Here is a 21,647-nt window from a genome sequence, read left to right on the forward strand (position 1 = left end):
ATAAATCAATCAATCAATCAGGTGTTTAAACTCAGACCTCATTGTCTCCAGTTTACAGTGTTGACTCTTCAGTCCATCAGAGAGCTTCTTCACTCCTGAATCCTGCAGGTCATTGTTACTCAGGTCCAGCTCTCTCAGCACATAGTTTGAGGATTGTAGAGCTGAAGACAAACTCTTACAAGAATCGGCAGTGAGTTTACATGTCATCAGTCTGAGAAAGAGCACACATTACAAAAAACACACTGTTAATGTGATTTGTCTGATGTAACAAAACAAAAATCAATCAATCAGGTGTTTAAACTCAGACCTCAGTGTGTCCAGTTTACAGTGTTGACTCTTCAGTCCATCAGAGAGAAGCTTCACTCCTGAATCCTGCAGGTCATTGTTAATCAGGGCCAGCTCTCTCAGGACACAGTTTGAGGATTGTAGAGCTGAAGACAAACTCTCACAGAACCGAACAGTGAGTTTACAGCGCTGTAGCCTGTATAGAGGACAAACACAATATGTATGTGTTGATCTGGTGTGTTTAATAGTCTGAAGCACGTCTGACTGTAGTGACTGGTTTAACTTCACTAGTTAGTGAGCACATCTGCTGATTTTAGCTTTAAATAGTATTTATGTCTAGAAAATACAAATGGCTTCCTTCAGATGTTCCAATAGTCCAACTCTTTATGTAACACCTAACACTGCAAAATAGGATTTTTTAAAATTGTTTTATTTATTATTATTTAACAAACAAACTAATGACAATAATCTTCTGTAGCATCTTTAAAGTTGCATCTCAAAGCACTTTTCAGACTAAAATGAAACAGATGCATATGTGACAGAAATATAGAAGATATATAAATATATTCATTGTTGTTTGCTGTTTGTGTGTTTTTGTTTCTAAAGATTCCTCCATGTCAGTGATCAGGATTGCCTGCCCTGTAATCTTGCCTGCAGCTCCTCAGCCTTATCCAGCCATGTCCACCGATTCAATTGTCTCTAGTACAGCAGTTTCAATCTTCTCCAGTACATCAGACACAGTTTCTAGCGCTAACGGTACGTTGTAGCGAGGACATAAACAAGGATGTAAACAACGGGAAATGCTGTTTGGCAATGCTAACATTTCAGCTAAAAATTCTGTGCAAATTCAGTGCAAAAAATGCAGTGTCTCTCTATGAGGACACTTTCCCGGCATTTTACATCTCAGATAACTAACACTCTAAAAATACGAGAATGTTTCATATGACTCACACATGCTTATTCTGAATATATGTGACAGACACTTGTCAGATGATATTTTAGAGAGCAGGCGTGAGCTTCAGCTGTGTCCTCAGTGTCATTTTCTGTCTGATTTAGGCTCATACTGATACGGCTAACAGCTACTCTGACTGATAGGATTTACACATCGCAAAAGTGCGTGCTTGTAGAGCCGTGACACTTTTCCTGGTGACGTGAAGCCAATCTGCAAATCACAGCACAATACATTAGCTGACCAATCAAAGCCTCTTGAGGACAGGCCTTTCAGAGGAACTAGGATATATGACATTTGTCTTCATGTTAGCTAAGTAGCTGTATATAGTCAAAGTCAGATATATAAAAATAAGCTTTTCTACAAATAAAGCATGAGCACACATCGCATTGCATTCTATCAACACAACCAAGCCTTAAAAACACACTCTAGACCCCCCCTTTAAGGACATCCAGGCAGTCTAGAGGTGTTTGAAACCTCCAGAAAGTAGGGCTCGCATCATCATGGAGGGTTTCACCAGCTCCACTATAGCTCTGTGCTCCTGCTGTTTATCCTAATCAACTTTTTAATTAACTTTTAACCAACCACAATGGCTACCAAAGTGCTGAACATAAAACACAGAATACAAGCAAACATACAAGAAACTAAATACATCAACTCACAACACACAAGTAAAAATTGAAGAAAATAAGTGTTTCAGTGACCTCTGAAAACACTCAAGAGTTGGAGAAGTTCTTAAGGAGAGTGGAAGATCGGCCCAGAGTCTTCAGCTGTGACTGAAAAAGCTCTATCACCCCACATTTCAAGCGTGATTGTGAAACTGGCAAATAGAGTCGATCCTTAGTGTGAAGAGATCTCACGGGTTGGTGTATATTAATTAGCTCAGAAATATACTCAGGGGCCATGGAGGGATTTAAAAACATAGAGCAGTACTTTGTACTGAATTCTAAACTGGATTGACAGCCAGGGTTCAAATTAAATCAGATGTAGATCTGCCCAGAAAGAAAAACACTAGATGCTGAAATAGGTATAAAACTCTTTCAAAAAGTGTAAAAATAGGAGCATTAATAGAAACATTTACTGTAATATACAATCTGTCCTAGACATTTCTATTTAAATTTAAAGGAGTAATAAATTATAAGTAACTAATAATGTTTAATTGAAGTTAATTTGCTAATTAAAATAAATGGTTAATCAAGACAGATAAAAGAGGCTTAATGTTGATAATATGATTTAAGAGCAATCAATAGGAGAAGATTTTCCAGCTGAAGTTCATATTGTATGTGGAGATATGTTTTTTTGGATGGTAAATATTTCAAGTATTGGGTTTCTATTGAGTTTATTTTAGGTAACTACCAGAGGAGGGTAGAAACTTGTTTGTACTTGTGTAGGCTGATGACTATCATATATTGTATACACCAGAATGCATAAAGGGTTAAAATTAGGGAGAAGATCTTAGGATGGACACTGTCACAATATGTGGATGATTGAATTATCTACAGCTTCACAAAGATCTAGTTCAATTAAAAGACTTGACTGGAGACCATTGCTCCAAACAGTGAGATATGATGACTGTTTTTGGTGTTGACTGGATAGAGAATTATTCTGTAAACAAGTACAGTTGAGAAACTATGATGAGTAGATGATTGGAGATGGTACCAGAAGCAAATTATGAAGCAGGAACAGTTATTCATTTGTGACGAAAGAAGCACTTCCAAGGATTTGAAACATCAGCAGAAATAAGTTCATAAAAGGTTTGCATTCATAAAGTAATTAAAGTCAAAGTGAATAAGTGATCAATAAATAAAAACATCTAAAGGAGTATGAAAAATTTTGAATAAAGCAAAAGAGAGAGTAATTGTATTATGCTCAATTACCAGAAATGGCTGAAAGAGATGAAGATGATCCATCAAGGCCAACGCTCAATGAAAGATGTGAAAATAATAAACTTAGGGCCTACTCACACTATGCCATCCGTACCGTGCCCAGGCCCGTTTCCCGGATCGTTTGAGAAGTGTGAGTGCGCTGAACCGGGCTCAAGCACGGTTCACTTGGCCGGCCCTGGCCCGGTTGGAAGAGGTGTGCCTGAGCGCGGTACACTTGGGCTTTGGCGCAGTACGCTTGTGTGTGAGCGCGAAACGCGCCAAAGCCCGAAACCGAAAGCGAGACGTGACTTTTAAGGGACTGTTTGTTATGGATTTATTAATCATTCTTACTGTTCAGTGATCGCAAACTGCCATAGTTTATTAAAGACGCAAACTCCTCACAGCACCACAGCTGCGCGCCTTCAGCAGACCTCCTCATTCCTGCAGCACGAGAGCTTTGATTGTTTATGAGCGCCAAAAGTGGCGGATCTGTTCGGTAAAATATCTGACTGTGTGTCCCCGCATCCCTAAGGACTGTTTGGCGAAATATTTGACTGCATGTCACTGCATAACAAACGACTGAAAGGATATAACTAGAGAAATCTCCACTGTGCTGCTGAGTGAGAGCGTATGGCAAGCCGTTTTAACATTTAAACCTTGTTCTGGCTATCCATAAATATATTTAGAGATATAATTATATATTTTGACAAGTCATTATTATAACTCGACTTGTCAGAATGACAATTAGAGATATCTGCAATTACAATTGTACTAGTACGAAATCAGATTGGAGATATCTGCAAATAAATTATGACTAGTCATATTCCTCTATTGACTTCCATTGAAAAATATTTGCAGATATCTCTAACTGAGTTGACTCGTCAAAAAAATCCAATTCAAGATATCTACAACTGTAATTCGACTATTAGTAAATTAATTAGAGATATCTTCAAATATATTTGTAAATATCTCTAAATATTACGAATTAAAGACATCTCCAAATGTATGACTAGTAAAAACTCAATTGTACAATTGTAACTAGTCAAAACTCATTTAGAGATATCTGCAAATATTTTTCAATGGAAGTCAATGGAGGAATATGACTAGTCATAATATATTTGCAGATATCTCCAATCTGATTTCGTACTAGTACAATTGCAATTGCAGATATCTCTAATTGTTATTCTGACTAGTCGAATTATAATTATGACTAGTCAAAATATAATTAGAGATATCTCTAAATATATTTATGGAGTCAGAACAAAAATTGAAATGCTAAAAGGCTTGCCATAGAGAGCGCTTCTGAACAGCGCAGCAGCGATGACGTAAGCGTGCCGAGGCCCGATATGGTGTGAGCGCGGGCCGTCGGGGGAGACGGGAGGGGGGACAAGCGTGCTTTGGCCCGGTTCGAGGCAACTGTACCTAGTGTGAGTACGGCCTTAATGAGTTTAATGTGTTAACAAGTGCATTGGTGAATGATGGCATGGAAACTGACAGAAACAGGCATCTAACACTGCATCACATGAACTACTATTGGGTCAACCCTTGCAAGAAACCACATGAAACTGCATAAAACCTTGCATATAATCTCACCTATAACCTTGCACATAACCTCTTGGAATGGTTTGCAAGGATGTCTAATGCAGTAGGGACTTAAATAAAGAAACAATTAATTGCCATGTGCAAAGCGATAACTGTGCAGGAAACCAGAAAGGAGCCATGTGAGAGAGCAGTGATACAAGGTCCAATTGGTCCAGCTGAACGAGTCTATCTGTGGATGTTCTGGAAAAAGGAGAGAGCTCAGGAGGAAAGGACCATATCTGGATGAGGGCAAATCCAACAGCTGCCAAAGTGGATGCCATTAATGGGGTACCAATGCCTCAAAGGAGCGAAAGGAAACAACTCCAGCAAGGGAAAGCTGACCGGAAACAGAGGAGCCTGAATATTCCAAAGCTCTAAACTACTAAGTGTAACGTGTGGAAGGAGAAGTTAATCAGAACAAAGTAAAGAGTGATTCTGATAATATGCCTGAATACCACATACAGAAGTGCCACAAGTCAAGGGATGATGAATGCACAACTGCAGATTTCAAAACTCAGACTCTCAACCACACATCTCCATTAACATCTATTAAAGTCAAGTGAAGATGCTGGTAGCTTAGAAGAAGAGAAACAAGGATGACCAAAGATCAAGATCACATTTGATGCTTTTTATGTTTGCATATTGAATTTGTTTGCATATTGCTTTTATGGTACCTATATATAATATCACTTCAGTATATTCTACATGAGTGTGAAAACCAGCAGCTAGGACTGAACCAACTGAATACTTATGCTTAAAACTTTATTGTCTTTGATGCGTTAAGAGAAAAAAACAGAGTACAGTCTTTTACTTCATTCAAATCAAAAGAGAGGGGAGATGTTTGGCTGGACTTCTGTCAAAGTACAGTGGCATAATCTAGTCAATTGATAACAGCTATGTGGCTTATATCAGTCACTAGATAGAGGTAATTAAGAGAACTGGATTATGAAATTGCACTTTGGGTTAAAAGACAATAATATTAAGACTAAAGTCTTAAGAGGAGGGATTGAAGAAGATTTCTATTCTCTCAGTGTGAAGTATTTTCTAAGTGTAAAGCAGTTAATTTTCTCTTCACAAAATGTATGTAGTGTTTGCAGCAAACATGCCAGCATGTGTTAAAAATACTGTGTAATATGAGTATGCCTGCACAGAAGCAACACTAGGAGAAGGCTATTACTGAATGGCTGATTGTGTAGAATAACTGAATATGTAAAGCACTGATTATATATGTTAAATACTTGTATGAAGCTATATGTGGCAGAAGTTAGAATGAGTAACATATTATCAAGTTATTATCCTATCATAACAATGTATGTTAACCCTTAGTTCCTTTGCATAAGTTGTATCTATACTTAGCTGACATAGACCTGTAACATCTCTGTTGACATGAGCTGGTGGGCTGAGAGCCAAGAATAGCAGGACCCCTTAGACTAGAAAACCTATTCAAAAATGGTCAAGAGTTAAAAAGAGACACAAAGGGGTGTGTCATAATTACCTGTATAAAGATTATGGAGAACACAGATACTTTAGAAGGTGTCCCGGAGAGACTTCAGAATGCTCTGGGGTCTGCTCTGCTCTGCTCTTTCTCGGCTTTATTATGGAGAATAAAGTCCATTTTCTGATATTCAAAACCTCCGGTCTGATAATTTCTAATTGATGAAAAGTCGAATTCACGACATGACCCCGTTCAACCCGGGGATGCTGCGGCCACAACGCAAAGTTCTAACCCCTATACGATCACGGCAAGCTACGAGACAGCCGTTGTGACCCATGTGTGGTATGTTCCTCCCTGTGGTAAGCCCCTTTCTCTTCAGTGAGAACACTCTGTTGTTTTTCTCCTCCTACCAGCACAACGCTTTTCCCAAGAAACAATGGAAATGCAAACAATTGACGACTGCTGCAATTTTAAAAAGGGGCAGGACGTAGTCGGCAGGATTCGAACCTGCGCGGGGAGACCCCAATGGATTTCTAATCCATCGCCTTAACCACTCGGCCACGACTACAAGACTGCCTGTACTGCCATTTCTTTATGCCTAGTACACATATTGTGCATCCAGATGAAACTTTCATCAAGCGATAGCTCAACGGCAAAAGCTGTGGCTCCACAAAATGAGCGTCACACGCCCGAACAGGGACTTGAACCCTGGACCCTCAGATTAAAAGTCTGATGCTCTACCGACTGAGCTATCCGGGCTCCACAACAGTAATTTACAAGTAGGCAAGCTTTGGGTTGTGGTCGGCGCAGACCTTTACAGTACACTAAAGTTTACTGTGAGATGGGGTTTTAAGCTTATGGTTGGTGTGGAGGTTGCTAAAACACGACAGGTTACTTTGAGGTTGGGTTTATGGTTTTTGTAGGTGTAGACATCAGTACAACACAATAGTTTGGACTTCATGTCATGTAGGAGACATTAAATAGATCAATGATAACTGCAGAATGTCTTTCTGCTGTTGTGGCAATGAATGGACACTCAACAATTGAAAAGATTCCTTCCATGCCTTAGAAGCGTGACTTGATCAGTACTTATCTACACAGCATGCTGGCATCAAAGATCCTATTTCTCTTATATCATATCCCTAGTCTTCCACACTTTAGGAAACGTAAACATTCAGGACGTGCCATTAGCACAGCCTGCACTAAAAGAAGGCTGGAGATAACGGATGGCAACACAGAGTGCGACACCAATGTCACCTTGAAAAACCTGCCATGACCCGGATTCAAACCGGGGTTGCTGCGGCCACAACACAGAGTACTAACCACTATACGATCACAGCGAGCTATGAAACAGCCGTTGTGACTTATGTGTGGTATGTTCCTCCCTGTGATAAGCCCCTTTCTCTTCAGTGAGAACACTCTGTTGTTTTTCTCCTCCTACCAGCACAACGCTTTTCCCAAGAAACAATGGAAATGCAAACAATTGATGACTGCTGCAATTTTAAAAAGTAACAGGATGTGGGTATAGTTGGCAGGACTTGAACCTGCGGGAGAATACCCCAACGTATTTCAAGTCAAACGCCTTAACCACTCAGCCATGACTACAAGACTGCCTGAGCTGCCATGTCTTGATGTGTAGTACATGTATTGTGCATCCAGATGAAACTTTGATCAAGCGATAGCTCAACGGCAAAAGCTGTGGCTCCACAAAATGAGCCTTGCACACCCAAACAGGGTCTTGAACCCTCAACCCTTAGATTAAAAGTCAGATGTTCTACCGACTGAGCTATCCAGGCTCCACAACAGTAATTTACAAGTAGGCAATCTTTAGGGTTGTGGTCGGCGCAGACCTTCACAGAACACTAAAGTTTACTGTGAAATGAGGTTTAAGCTTATGGTTGGTGTAGATGTTGCTAAAACACGACAGGTTACTTTAAGGTTGGGTTTATGGTTGTTGTAGGTGTAGACATCAGTACAACACAATAGTTTGGACTCCATGTCATGTAGGAGACATTAAATAGATCAATGATAACTGCAGAAGGTCTTTCTGCTGTTGTGGCAATGAATGGACACTCAACAATTGAAAAGATTCCTTCCATACCTTAGAAGCGTGACTTGATCAGTACTTATCTACACAGCATACTGGCATCATAGATCCTGTTTCTCATATCGAATCCCTAGGGTCCGTTCTTCGTACCTCGCTTAAATGATCTAAGATTATTTGGCAGATCCTGGATCTTTTAATCTTGATAATTTATCTCTTCGGTTCTTCAAACAAGTTCGCGAATCAGATTAGAATGTCTGGATGAACTGATCTGAGATCGCTGCGTGTGTTATGAAGGACAGATCTATCGATCCTCGAAATCATGATCAGCAATGCAACGATTGGCTGACGGCACAGCAGCGTAATGACATCATCTGATTAATATTCAATTATCCATGTGAGCAAAATTACATCAAATTAGCAGTAAACGGTTTGTTAAATATGACACGCAAGAACTTTACACATTTGTTGTGAGCTGCAGGCTTTACTCTTTCATTTGTCAAGACAAGAGTATTCATCATGTATTTCAATGCAAATCAATGTATTTAGTTCTACATTTAGAAAATATTTTCTTTATTATAGTAGCCGTTTTTTAATCGGTGTAAAGAATAACTGGTTGTTTACAAAAGCATTTTCATATTGGTAAAGGTGTCTGCAACTTTTGTGAAGCATCAAATCACTGGCATATTAACTATCAAAACTTGTTTATGACTGCATTAATGTATTATTGCTTTAAAAAAAAGTCACATATTGTGTATTTCATTTATACACAATTTGTACTAAAGCGATCTAAAAAGTTCATATCAATAAGTTTTCTCTTTGCACCAGATGGCAGTCTTTGTACTTTCATTTCGAGGGTGCAGATTGCATAAGTTTTATTAATATGTATAACTTTATTTATTTTATTAATGACTATAACTTTATATATATAGTTAAAAAATATGTACCATTTTCCCAAGTGTGTATAACTACTACTGTAAGAAAATATCAGAATTCGGAACAAACTTTCTGTATTATCTTTGCTTGAACTGAGCCGATCTAATCCTGTTTATATGAATTGAACCTGCTTCCGATCAGGTTTGACCTAGCAGAACTGTTGCCATGACAACAACTCTCGGATCAGCTTTGAAGAACGAAACGATCCTGGATCGTGTCAAATCGTCAACATCCAAATCCAGCTAACTGAGTTATCCACGTACGAAGAACGGACCCCTGGTCTTCCACACTTTAGGAAACGTAAACATTCAGGACGTGCCATTAGCACAGCCTGCACTAAAAGGTGGCTGGAGATTACGAATGGCAACACAGAGTGCAAATCCAATACCACCTTGAAAAACCTGCCATGATCTCGATTCGAACCGGGGTTGCTGCGACTACAACATAGAGTAATAACCACTATACGATCACAGCGAGCTACGGGACAGCCGCTGTGGCTCTTGTGTGGTATGTTCCTCCATGTGATATGCCCCTTTCTCTTCAGTGAGAACACACTGTTGTTTTTCTCCTCCTACCAGCACAACGCTATTCCCAAGAAACAATGGAAATGCAAACAATTGATGACTGCTGCAATTTTAAAAAGGAACAGGATGTGGGTATAGTTAGCAGGACTTGAACCAGCAGGAGAATACCCCAACGGATTTCTAGTCGATCGCCTTAACCACTTAGCCATGCAAGCGATAGCTCAACGGCAAAAGCTGTGGCTCCACAAAGAGTCTCTCATGCCCGAACACGGACTTGAACCCTGGACCCTCTACTGACTCCGCTAAAGCTGGGGAACAATAGTCTGTTTTGGAAGGGGAAGAAAAAAGCACAAGAAAAATAAGAAAATTTGAGAAATTGAGAAAGAAAGAAGCGAAATTAAGGTTATATTTTGTATTTTTTCCCCACCAGAAACTACTCAATGCATATATAACAGTACTGGTTCAAGAAATATGTCCATAAATAACACTTTGGGTAGATCACAAGGTTCAATCCCCGACTGGAGCAGGTATCTAACCAGGTTTAGTAATGGGTCGATCATGAACATTTCGTTCATTTTAAACGAATCTTCAATATGATTTGGGAACTATAAGTCCTCTCAGGGAGTGATTTGTTAATTTGCGCGTGCGTACATTTGTGCAGGTGGTATCGTTATTTCAAGTCTTTATCACATTTCGTGTGTTTCATTGCGGAAAGGCAGAAACCAATCATATGCGTTTAGAGCCGAAAAAGATTTGATCCGTTCACCTCTCGAGTCCTCTATCGGGTCTGAGTCACTCGTTCATTATGGGCCATTTCTAGAAAGATCCAATGATTGCTACCAGGTGGACACAGTTACCTGCAGGGAGAGAGAGAGGAAAAACACAATGCTCATTGTCCACCAAAAGATATGTCTCAGGACGCAAGCCTTGGGATAACCGCTATCACCCTCCTGGAGCATATACAGGCAAGAAATCCATTAATTAGTTGTTATGGAAGTTATTCATTAAGCTTTTAATGTACTACACAAAATGGTAATCTAAATGTTTATTTTATCATTAGTTTTATTTAATATATGTTTTTTTATTGTTTTATTTTTTTTTAAGGTGAATTGCTGGGAATGGAGCACCTTTACAGCCAGAACCCAGAGGTGGAAGACAGGCTGGTGGAGGAAGTAGATGACGAGGATCTACAAGATGACAGGTTTGAGGAGGACATCATGGAGGACATCACAGTTCCAGTGCTGTATGAGGATGACCCCTGCCGTGATCTCAGAAACAGCCCCTCATCTTCGCCTCTGCCTCAGTCCCCAGCATCACTGGCTGAGCCGTCCACATCAGCTGGTGGAGAAGGACAGCTTCCTAGCCCAGCCCCCTCAGTGCCGTCACAGCCATCCAAGTCTGGAGACAGTCTCTCTGTTGAGGCTTAGGTAAGATATATTAAGAACTTAATTTTATTTAGTCTTTTTTTATTCCACATATACTAAATTTATTCTGTATTTACCAGGGAGTAGTCATTGGACCTGATGGCATTGCTGGGTGGGACAAGGTGCAGGATCTGGCTGCTTGTTTGGTAGGTCTTCGTTAGGCTCCTTACCTCACTGACTTGCAGGTGACAGAGGCCATCCAGCTGTGGACAGCTCTCCTGGATGTTGATAAACAGCGCATCAACTACCAGCCTCGACATCAGCCTTAGCTGACACATGGGCGCTTTAAGGCACCGAAGCGCTCCGGAGTCACTCCAGGTGTGGAGAGCGTCAAGCGCTGTCTGATTGGACATCCTGAGGGTCCAGCACAGTGGCCTAGCACCAGCCGCTTGGTTGAGGCCATTTGTACAAAGCTGTGTGTCGTACACAAGTCCACTTCCAAGAAGGCTGGTGTTCGCACGCACAGGTGGTCTAAAATACTGACCGATTACCACCACATCCGGGATCTGGTGCTTGGCAGTCGCAGGCTGATGGATGAAACAGTGATCCAGCTTTTTGAGCTAAATCAGAAGACGCTCATTCAGTGGTAAGCAAAGCACATTATTTTCTTTAAATTACCTGAATACTTCTAAATTAATATAAATGAATAATACATATCATTTATTATCAGGTTTCAGCGGAGGCAAAAGGATGAGGAAATGAGTGTACTCACTCAGGGACTGACTCCACTTGATCCAATTGCTGTGGCAGATACGCAGCTTCCTTTGCCGAGGGGAAAATTGGACGATATTGTAAATGACCAGCCGAAATAGCTCAGTTGGGAGAGCGTTAGACTGAAGATCTAAAGGTCCCTGGTTCGATCCCGGGTTTCGGCAAAACAGTGCTGTTGCTCTATTTTGTGCACAAGGGTCAGGTGACTGAAAGTCACCCAAAAAGCCTAGCTGCTTCACCCTTAAGTCCACCTGCTTCCACTTGACCAAAACGCTATCTTCCTCCCAGATAGTCGCGATGATTCCAATGGCCTGATCGACAGCACTCTATAATGCTATGTATTTAGCGCTTTGATGTCCCACTGCGGACGCGCTGCTGAATAAAAGAAAACTGTGACTTGATAGGGCTTCTGAAGGGTTGCAATGATATGATATGATATGTACTACACAGAAACCGGCAAAGCTAACGTAAGTAGTTTCGCTTTAAACCCTCAAGGTGCCACCAGCTTTGCAATAAAAGCCAATGTAAAAAGGCATGAAAACAGAGGTGGAGAATGCAGTCATTGTTCCCGCTACCTCTCCCTTGCAAAGCGAGCGCTTAACCATGAGCTAATTCCCCTCAAAGCAATCAATAATTGGCGATTTTCGACGTGGTCAAAATAGAAAAAAAAAGATCACATTTGCTCTGTGGTGGCCTCTTTGCCCTGCCTGCCGTTTAGTCGTCAAAATGCCTGGAATAGTGCGCTTTTCTTTTGAAGGCCCTACCTGGTCCTGCTCCAGTAAACGTGTGAGGAGCCCTGCATGCCGAATGACGAGTTACTCAGAAATCAATGCACATTGGCACTGCCTTGTATTGACATTCTGCTACTTTCTGGCAAGGCCGTTTTCTGTTTTTTTTTTTTTTGTTTTTACATTATTTTCTCTTTGGCCCGGGCAGCATCGAGCAGAAGATTTGAGGTTCCATGGTGTAATGGTTAGCACTCTGGACTCTGAATCCAGCGATCCGAGTTCAAATCTCGGTGGGACCTTGTTTTTTTATCAGCACCGCACAAAAAAAGCTGGAATAGCGTTCTTATCTCTTGAAGAAAATGACAGTTACTCTGAGCTTTTTAGCAAACATGGCAGAAAGTGGCCGGTTAGCTCAGCTGGTTAGAGCGTGGTGCTAATAACGCCAATGTCGCGGGTTCGATCCCCGTACTGGCCAAACTTTTACCCTTTAAGGCCTCGGAGGCATTTCAGCATTCTGCTTAGTCTCACAGACACGAATGCTGCAGGATTCTTGTGAAAAGGCAGCTGAAATTGCTCAGTTGGGAGAGCGTTAAACTGAAGATCTAAAGGTCCCTGGTTCGATCCTGGCTTTCGGCAAAACAGTGATGTTGTTCTATTTTGTGCACAAGGGTCAGGTGACTGAAAGTCACCCAAAAAGCCTAGCTGCTTCACCCTTAAGTCCACCTGCTTCCACTTGACCAAAACACTATCTTCCTCCCAGATGGTCACGTTGCTTCTGGCGATGATTCCAATGGCCTGATCGACAGCACTCTATAATGCTATGTATTTAGCGCTTTGATGTCCCACTGCGGACACGCTGCTGAATAAAAGAAAAACTGTGACTTGATAGGGCTTCTGAAGGGTTGCAATGATATGTACTACACAGAAACCGGCAAAGCTGACGTAAGTAGTTTTGCTTTAAACCCTCAAGGTGCCACCAGCTTTGCAATAAAAGCCAATGTAAAAAGGCATGAAAACAGAGGTGGAGAATGCAGTCATTGTTCCCGCTACCTCTCCCATGCAAAGCGAGCGCTTAACCATGAGCTAATTCCCCTCAAAGCAATCAATAATTGGCGATTTTCGACGTGGTCAAAATAGAAAAAAAAGATCACATTTGCTCTGTGGTGGCCTCTTTGCCCTGCCTGCCGTTTAGTCGTCAAAATGCCTGGAATAGTGCGCTTTTCTTTTGAAGGCCCTACCTGGTCCTGCTCCAGTAAACGTGTGAGGAGCCCTGCATGCCGAATGACGAGTTACTCAGAAATCAATGCACATTGGCACTGCCTTGTATTGACATTCTGCTACTTTCTGGCAAGGCCGTTTTCTGTTTTTTTTTTTTTTTTTTTACATTATTTTCTCTTTGGCCCGGGCAGCACCGAGCAGAAGACTTGAGGTTCCATGGTGTAATGGTTAGCACTCTGGACTCTGATTCCAGCGATCCGAGTTCAAATCTCTGTGGGACCTTGTTTTTTTATCAGCACCGCACAAAAAAAGCTGGAATAGCGTTCTTATCTCTTGAAGAAAATGACACTTACTCTGAGCTTTTTAGCAAACATGGCAGAAAGTGGCCGGTTAGCTCAGCTGGTTAGAGCGTGGTGCTAATAACGCCAATGTCGCGGGTTCGATCCCCGTACTGGCCAAACTTTTATCCTTTAAGGCCTCGGAGGCATTTCAGCATTCTGCTTAGTCTCACAGACACGAATGCTGCAGGATTCTTGTGAAAAGGCAGCCGAAATTGCTCAGTTGGGAGAGCGTTAAACTGAAGATCTAAAGGTCCCTGGTTCGATCCTGGGTTTCGGCAAAATAGTGGTGTTGTTCTATTTTGTGCACAAGGGTCAGGTGACTGAAAGTCACCCAAAAAGCCTAGCTGCTTCACCCTTAAGTCCACCTGCTTCCACTTGACCAAAACACTATCTTCCTCCCAGATGGTCACGTTGCTTCTGGCGATGATTCCAATGGCCTGATCGACAGCACTCTATAATGCTATGTATTTAGCGCTTTGATGTCCCACTGCGGACGTGCTGCTGAATAAAAGAAAACTGTGACTTGATAGGGCTTCTGAAGGGTTGCAATGATATGTACTACACAGAAACCGGCAAAGCTGACGTAAGTAGTTTCGCTTTAAACCCTCAAGGTGCCACCAGCTTTGCAATAAAAGCCAATGTAAAAAGGCATGAAAACAGAGGTGGAGAATGCAGTCATTGTTCCCGCTACCTCTCCCATGCAAAGCGAGCGCTTAACCATGAGCTAATTCCCCTCAAAGCAATCAATAATTGGCGATTTTCGACGTGGTCAAAATAGAAAAAAAAGATCACATTTGCTCTGTGGTGGCCTCTTTGCCCTGCCTGCCGTTTAGTCGTCAAAATGCCTGGAATAGTGCGCTTTTCTTTTGAAGGCCCTACCTGGTCCTGCTCCAGTAAACGTGTGAGGAGCCCTGCATGCCGAATGACGAGTTACTCAGAAATCAATGCACATTGGCACTGCCTTGTATTGACATTCTGCTACTTTCTGTCAAGGCCGTTTTCTTTTTTTTTTTTTTTTTTACATTATTTTCTCTTTGGCCCGGGCAGCACCGAGCAGAAGACTTGAGGTTCCATGGTGTAATGGTTAGCACTCTGCACTCTGAATCCAGCGATCCGAGTTCAAATCTTGGTGGGACCTTGTTTTTTTACCAGCACTGCACAAAAAAAGCTGGAATAGCGTTCTTATCTCGTGAAGAAAATGACAGTTACTCTGAGCTTTTTAGCAAATGTAACCCCTCTTAGTTCGTATATGTTTTTTATAATGATCACGCGGAAGCAGTTTACCTGAACAAGTTCACTTTATAGTGTTCTCCAAAAGAAAAACAGGGCTCCACACAGACAATAAGTGTACAAGGGCTGGTCATCAGAAAAAATCACTCTCAACAGCTCTTGAACAAGTGAACTCACAAAATGGCCGGCTGACTCCACCCATTATACCCCCTTTCTCACCTGTAGGTGTCTGTTTTTCCCCATGATGTATTACACAGTTAAACAGTGAACATAGGATTTTGATTTAATTAGACAGATATTTTTAACAAAAACAAGCATTTTGACACCGTTCATACTTAATTCACAGTTTCATTTTTCCCCCGTTACATTCTCCCCCACTGAATGTGACAAAATGCGACAACCTTAGAAAACACAAAAATGCAGAAATTAACCAAGAATTGCCATTCTTAGCACAAAGCTTTTGATCCGTTTTATCTGTTCAAATTAAGAACTGATAGGAAAAAGTGCTGCGGATATCACTTATCCTGATCATGACCCAAATGACGTGCCTTTAACACATCACACTTGCAATTCATTTCACTTGTTTTCTACAGAGACAGATACAAAAAAAAATTCTGACATATCAATGTTTCAAACTAACAATTGAAAAGGACCATTTTCCCAGACTTTGTTTTCTTGAACTAAACAAGGTCTGTTGACTCATGGAAGAAATAAGGCGATTTACTGGCTTCAACAATCTGCCAAACCTTGATCTGCGACCCGGTAACTCAGTGCTATCCACATTACCATTAGGAACAAAATCAGGATCGCAGGCATTAGATGTTTCAGGTCCGTCCTGAAGAATCATAGAATCCATTGAAGTATTCTCAGAACCCGCATTATGTGACGGCACATCAACAATTTCAGCTGAGTTGGAAATGTCACACAACTCATTCATCTGAGAAACATTGTCAGCTACGACAAGACCATCACCATTGTCCATTGAATCATCAGAACTTACTGAGCATCCATCAGAAACGCCATCATCTACAGAAATCACACTCCCATCATCATTTGTTCCCACAGCGTCACATACAGGGAGAAAATTGACACACAAAAGCAGGTTTCTGTGAACAACTTTGACTTGATCAGACACAGGGTGTTTTATTTTGTAAATGTGAGTTTTAGGATCGCAATCAACCACAGTATACACTACACTGTCCCACTTGTCTGAGAGTTTACGTTTGCCACGCTCGCTCTTGTTGGCTAAAAGAACCCTATCACCAACTTCAATATTCACACCCTTATTTCTGCGATTGTATACGCGGGCTTGGTGAGACTGTTCTTTAGAAGCATTAGTCTTTGCAACAGCGAGAGCATCCTTCAAGTCCCTACTCAGAGACTCAACGTACTTGGGAAGAGCAACATTCAGATCATCCCTCAACACACTCTTAAAGATGACATCAATCGGTAGTCTTGGGACACGGCCGAACATTAGATAGAAGGGAGGAAATCCGGTAGTCTCATGTGAGGTACAATTGTACAGAAAAGTCAATGTGTGAAGCATCTGAGGCCAGTCATGCTTTGGTCGAGGCTCAAGAGTTCTGATCATATTTCCCAATGTTCGGTTGAATCGCTCAGGGGTGCCATTCCCCATTGGGTGATATGGGGTAGTTTGAGACTTCTTAACCCCTGAGAACTCAAGCAAGTGTCTGATTAGCTCGCTACAGAAATTGGCACCCTGATCAGAATGAACACGCTCTGGGAAACCATAGTAGCAGAAATAGTTATCCCAGAGCTTCTTTGCCACCGACCTAGCAGATTGGTTTGAACAACAGAAGGCATGGGCAAGCTTAGTAAAATGGTCGGTGACCACTAATACATCAACTGATTTATTTCGTGAATCCTCTGCCGTCCAAAAGTCAATGCAGACCAATTCAAGTGGAGCAGAGGTCTTAACACTTTCCAGTAAAGCCCGTCCCTCTGGCTCCGGTGTCTTCGCAAGCACACAACGACTACACACTTTCACATACTCACGTACATCCTGCTCAATACCTGTCCAATAAAAACGCTGACGGCAAAGGTGAAGAGAACGATACTGCCCTTGGTGTCCAGCCTCATTGTGACAACCCCTCAACACTTCATCTTTGAGTGACGGAGGCACTACAAATTGGAAACGTTTATGGTGTGTCAAAGGATCTTTTGAAACACGATACAGGACACCGTCAGCCAAGGATAGTTTGTCCCACTGCTTTAAAAGCTTCCGTACAGCACTAGGCTCTCCCATACGCACACGCCTGGAAGGCCTACGTTTCTGGTCAACATAGAACATCACCCTCTGCAAATGTTCATCCTGGAGTTGACTGTCTCTTAGTTCTTGGTGAGAGTATGAGGGAAGAGCATCAAATCCAACGTCTGTGATTTGTTGGACAAATCCAACCAAAGGAATAGTTCGCATTCTCGTCGCATTATCCCAAGAAAGATGATTGGAGAAAACAGCAGCCACCTCAGCATTCGAAAAACTACCCGGCCCATCCACGTCCGGAGCAACCCCCATCCGATCACAAGCATCCGCCGAGACCTCCGCACTGCCAACCACTCGCTGACAGGCATTGGACAATCTGAAAAGATCCTGGACAGTAGCGCAAGTATGATTTCTTGACTCTGCAATAAGCTTTTCATAAGGTTCCCTGACTATGCGATGGCTAACCCGACTGTCAACAAAAGGTTGCCTACTCAAAGTGTCAGCTATTGTGTTCTTCGACCCTGGAACATATTTGATGTCAAACTCAAAGGCAGCGAGTTTAGCCACCCACCTTTGTTCACAGGCGTCGAGCCTAGGTTTGGTCAAAATGTGCGTCAATGGGTTATTATCTGTCCAAGCTGTGAACCGATGCCCTTTTAGCCAGTGGCTAAACTTGTCACATACAGCCCACTTAAGCGCGAGGAACTCAAGACGATGTGCTGGATATCTGGCTTGTGCTCTGGACAGTGATCTACTCACAAACGCAATGGGCCGAGCCCTGTTTTCTCCTGGACTCAGTTGCGAAAGCACAGCACCCAACCCTTCAGTTGATGCATCAGTGGCAAGAATAAAAGGTCTAGAAAAGTCAGGGTGTGCAAGGACTACATTAGACAGGAGGGCTTCTTTCAATGCAGACAAAGCTGCCTCACATGCTGGAGACCAATCATCGGGAGTAAGCTTTCTAGTTATAGAAACCCCTCTGCGTCCCACTCCTCTGGCCTTCCTAACTCCACTAGTCAAAGCAAAAAGTGGCCGTGCAAGGGACGAACAATTCTCAATGAACCTTTGGTACCACATGACGAGACCAAGAAAGGACTGAATTCTCTTAACCGACGGGGTTGCACCATCAGGGCACATTAAATCTGCAGAAGTAATATTAGCAATTGCTTCAACTTTACTAGGGGTCCGTTGACACACCCTCTTCTGTGATTAAATGACCAAGAAATTTTACAGAGCGTCTTAAAAAATTACATTTTTTTGGAGACAATTTCAAATTGTGCTTTTTCAACATTCCGAAAACCATTTCGAGCCTCTGTAGTGCAACCTCTTCACTGGGTGCAAATACCATTAAATCATCCAAGTAGCACAACAGAGACAAGAAATTTTGATCCCCAAAAATCTTAGTCATCATTCTCATGAAACTCGCAGGTGAGTTACAGAGGCCTTGCGGTAGCCTGTTATATTCGTGCAACCCTACCGGCGTCGTGAATGCTGTGTACTTTTTGTCATCTTCATGCAGTGGAACATTATAGAATCCAGAAGTTAAGTCCATCGTACTAAAAAATGAATTGCCACCGAGTGCCGCAAGACAATCCTCCTGATGGGGCAAAGGGTGCGCATCTTTCACAGTACGCGCGTTAAGCCAACGAAAGTCCGTGCAAATGCGCAAATCGCCATTCTTTTTCCAGCACAAAACCAAAGGCGATGCAAATTCGCTAACGGACTTTCGAATTATGCCCCTCTCCTCCATTTCATTAAGAGCAACGCGCAACTTCTGATACTGCGAAGGGGGGACTCGCCTAAAAGGTAAACGAAATGGTCTTTCGTCAACTAGGCGAATTCTGTGCACAAAGTCCCTAACTTCGCCACAGTCAAGAGAATGTCTAGAAAAAATGGATTCGTATTCAAGCACTAAATCACACAGCTTCGCCTTCCAAAAATCTGAAACTTCACATGCATCCAAGTCAACAGACTCCAAACCGCACTTTTGAAGTCTGCTGCTAGGTGCATCGGATCTATCTGGCTCAACTGCTGACTGCTGAACACAAAGCCGCACAGTAGACTCAGACGCCGCTTCGCACACATCCTCTAAAGCGATACAAGGATAAACGTCGGCTACTTTAGTGTTTCGCCTCAGCGTTACTGGCTTGTCGCTAGGATTAATCAACTTTAGTGGTATCCAACCGTCGCCCCAAAGAGGAGAAACTACACGACCAACTAAAACTTTTTTAGAAGCAGAATGGACTCTAGATGGTTCCACCATCACAGTACTGCCTACCTGGCCACATGACTTAGCGGGTAGTTTCCCCCAGACAAGATGTTCCTGACCAGGCGAAAGTGTGACTGCACTATGAAGTTTTACTGTACCGACAACATCCGGAACTGTTTCACCCCTCCAGCGACGTATACCAGCCAGCATCGACAAAAACTCGTCACCCTCTGAACTAGGTCCACTGGGGGTTGAAATCAATTCCCAATATCTGTCAGAACCCTTCAGTCTGTGGACGAGATACTTAATGACATTCGTCCCCAAAATGAGCTCATCATCTTGGCCTGGAACGACAAGACATGGGACAATAACATCACAGCCATAAACATCCAGTTTAAGTTCAACTACACTCTTTGGGAACACTCGTTTGCCACCACATCCTATTATGATGACATCAGTTTCTTTTTCCGTAACAGTATCCAGGACACCATGTTCCCTTAGCTTAGTGACTACCGAATCACTCAGAGTACAAGCCATAGAGCCGGTGTCCAACATGGCGCTAACAGTGAGTGAGTCATTAATAAGAACAGGTGTGTAGAAGAGTGTATCTGAGCAAGCTATACGTTGTGTATTCTGAAAGACGACTTTCTGAGAGTCGGGACAAAGATTCTTAAACGAGAGAAACAAAGCTTCGAAATCAGTATCCACCTCGAGGGAATTTTCTGCAACACCCACACTCCCCCTCTCCGAATGCGGGTGTTTCAGTTTTCCTGATCGCCAGGTGAATCTGAAGAAAAGCGTGTAGTAGCGAATTTCTTTGTACAGTCTCGTTTGGAATGACCAGCAGTATGGCACCTAAAGCACAAACGATGAGTTTTACAATGGTCAATTGTAGTGTGCGCTGTGTCACCACAAATTCTACAGTTTTTTCGCCCAACTGCAGTCATTTCTCGCATTTTACCTGCAGGCACATACTCTGAAACGCTCTCTTCCTTCTTTTTCAAAATGTCAATCAGCTGTGTCAGCATATCAGCCATCCGATTCAAACTAGACTCATCTTTTGTATGGGGTTTTGAGTCATTAGGTACGCTGGGTCCCTGCTTAAAACATGCTAGCACAGGCTCAGGACCAGCATTAACATGTTCGCAGCTGTGCAAAGAAATCTGCGCGTTTTGACCGATCGCATATTCGTTTGTAATTGCTCTCGACTTGCTGTCACGCTGGAAACTGTCTAATAGCTCCTGAACATCCTTTGCGGTCCATTTTTCTAATGGCCGCACTTTAAAAGTACGCGCTTAATCAGTGTCTGGACAATTCCGCACAAACATCATTGCAACTTCAGAACTCAAATTGTCCATACACCTACCCTGAGCCCTGAGACACTCGTCAGCAATGTCTGCTGCTTTATTCAGTCGCAGCCAGTAGTCAACAGGGTTCTCGCCGTATCTAGGTAACGTGCCGTAAAAATCAGCAAGTGGCATACTAGAATATGACACGTTACTGAAATGTTGCTTAAGTATGCTGTATATTAAATTTGGCTGTGATTTGTAGTCTAACGTAGGGTTACTGCGCAAAGTTACTTTTACAACATCTCTTGCCCTACCCATAAGATGGCTGATTATTTCGTCTGCTTGATTAGGAATGTCAACATTTCTTTTTTGTAGGTAAAGCTGCATCATGTCAACCCATTCTTGGACATCACATCTACCCAGATTGTCGCCCCTAAACACAGGCGGTTCTTTTTCATCTGATTTCAAGATGACATTCAGCTGTGATAAATCAAGATTAGCACATTGTGAACTCGAAGTGCTATTCCTGTTACAGCTCCCAGCGAATCCACCCTCTGATAGAAGTTTAGCAGTAACTGATTCACCAATTTTTCGACCCAATTCCTCAACTAAAACATTAAGATCGCCCACATCACGATCACTAGATGTTCCCAA

General features: G+C 42.2%; 9 non-coding genes across 9 annotated transcripts; 7 read left to right on the top strand and 2 right to left on the bottom strand.

Annotated features, from left to right (window-relative positions):
- Positions 1–6,601: 6,601 nt before the first annotated feature.
- Positions 6,602–6,683, bottom strand: trnas-aga (transfer RNA serine (anticodon AGA)). The gene has a single exon. It is a non-coding gene; the product is annotated as a tRNA-Ser (tRNA).
- A 118-nt stretch (positions 6,684–6,801) lies between these two features.
- trnak-uuu (transfer RNA lysine (anticodon UUU)) lies at positions 6,802–6,874 on the bottom strand. The gene has a single exon. It is a non-coding gene; the product is annotated as a tRNA-Lys (tRNA).
- Positions 6,875–11,845: 4,971 nt separating this feature from the next.
- On the top strand, positions 11,846–11,918 carry trnaf-gaa (transfer RNA phenylalanine (anticodon GAA)). Its single transcript has one exon. It is a non-coding gene; the product is annotated as a tRNA-Phe (tRNA).
- Positions 11,919–12,709: 791 nt separating this feature from the next.
- On the top strand, positions 12,710–12,781 carry trnaq-cug (transfer RNA glutamine (anticodon CUG)). Its single transcript has one exon. It is a non-coding gene; the product is annotated as a tRNA-Gln (tRNA).
- A 102-nt stretch (positions 12,782–12,883) lies between these two features.
- Positions 12,884–12,957, top strand: trnai-aau (transfer RNA isoleucine (anticodon AAU)). Its single transcript has one exon. It is a non-coding gene; the product is annotated as a tRNA-Ile (tRNA).
- Positions 12,958–13,045: 88 nt separating this feature from the next.
- On the top strand, positions 13,046–13,118 carry trnaf-gaa (transfer RNA phenylalanine (anticodon GAA)). Its single transcript has one exon. It is a non-coding gene; the product is annotated as a tRNA-Phe (tRNA).
- A 792-nt stretch (positions 13,119–13,910) lies between these two features.
- Positions 13,911–13,982, top strand: trnaq-cug (transfer RNA glutamine (anticodon CUG)). The gene has a single exon. It is a non-coding gene; the product is annotated as a tRNA-Gln (tRNA).
- A 102-nt stretch (positions 13,983–14,084) lies between these two features.
- Positions 14,085–14,158, top strand: trnai-aau (transfer RNA isoleucine (anticodon AAU)). The gene has a single exon. It is a non-coding gene; the product is annotated as a tRNA-Ile (tRNA).
- An 88-nt stretch (positions 14,159–14,246) lies between these two features.
- Positions 14,247–14,319, top strand: trnaf-gaa (transfer RNA phenylalanine (anticodon GAA)). Its single transcript has one exon. It is a non-coding gene; the product is annotated as a tRNA-Phe (tRNA).
- Positions 14,320–21,647: the final 7,328 nt, after the last annotated feature.

Source organism: Danio rerio, chromosome 4, assembly GCF_049306965.1.
Source record: "Danio rerio strain Tuebingen ecotype United States chromosome 4, GRCz12tu, whole genome shotgun sequence".
NCBI classification, from domain to species: domain Eukaryota; kingdom Metazoa; phylum Chordata; class Actinopteri; order Cypriniformes; family Danionidae; genus Danio; species Danio rerio.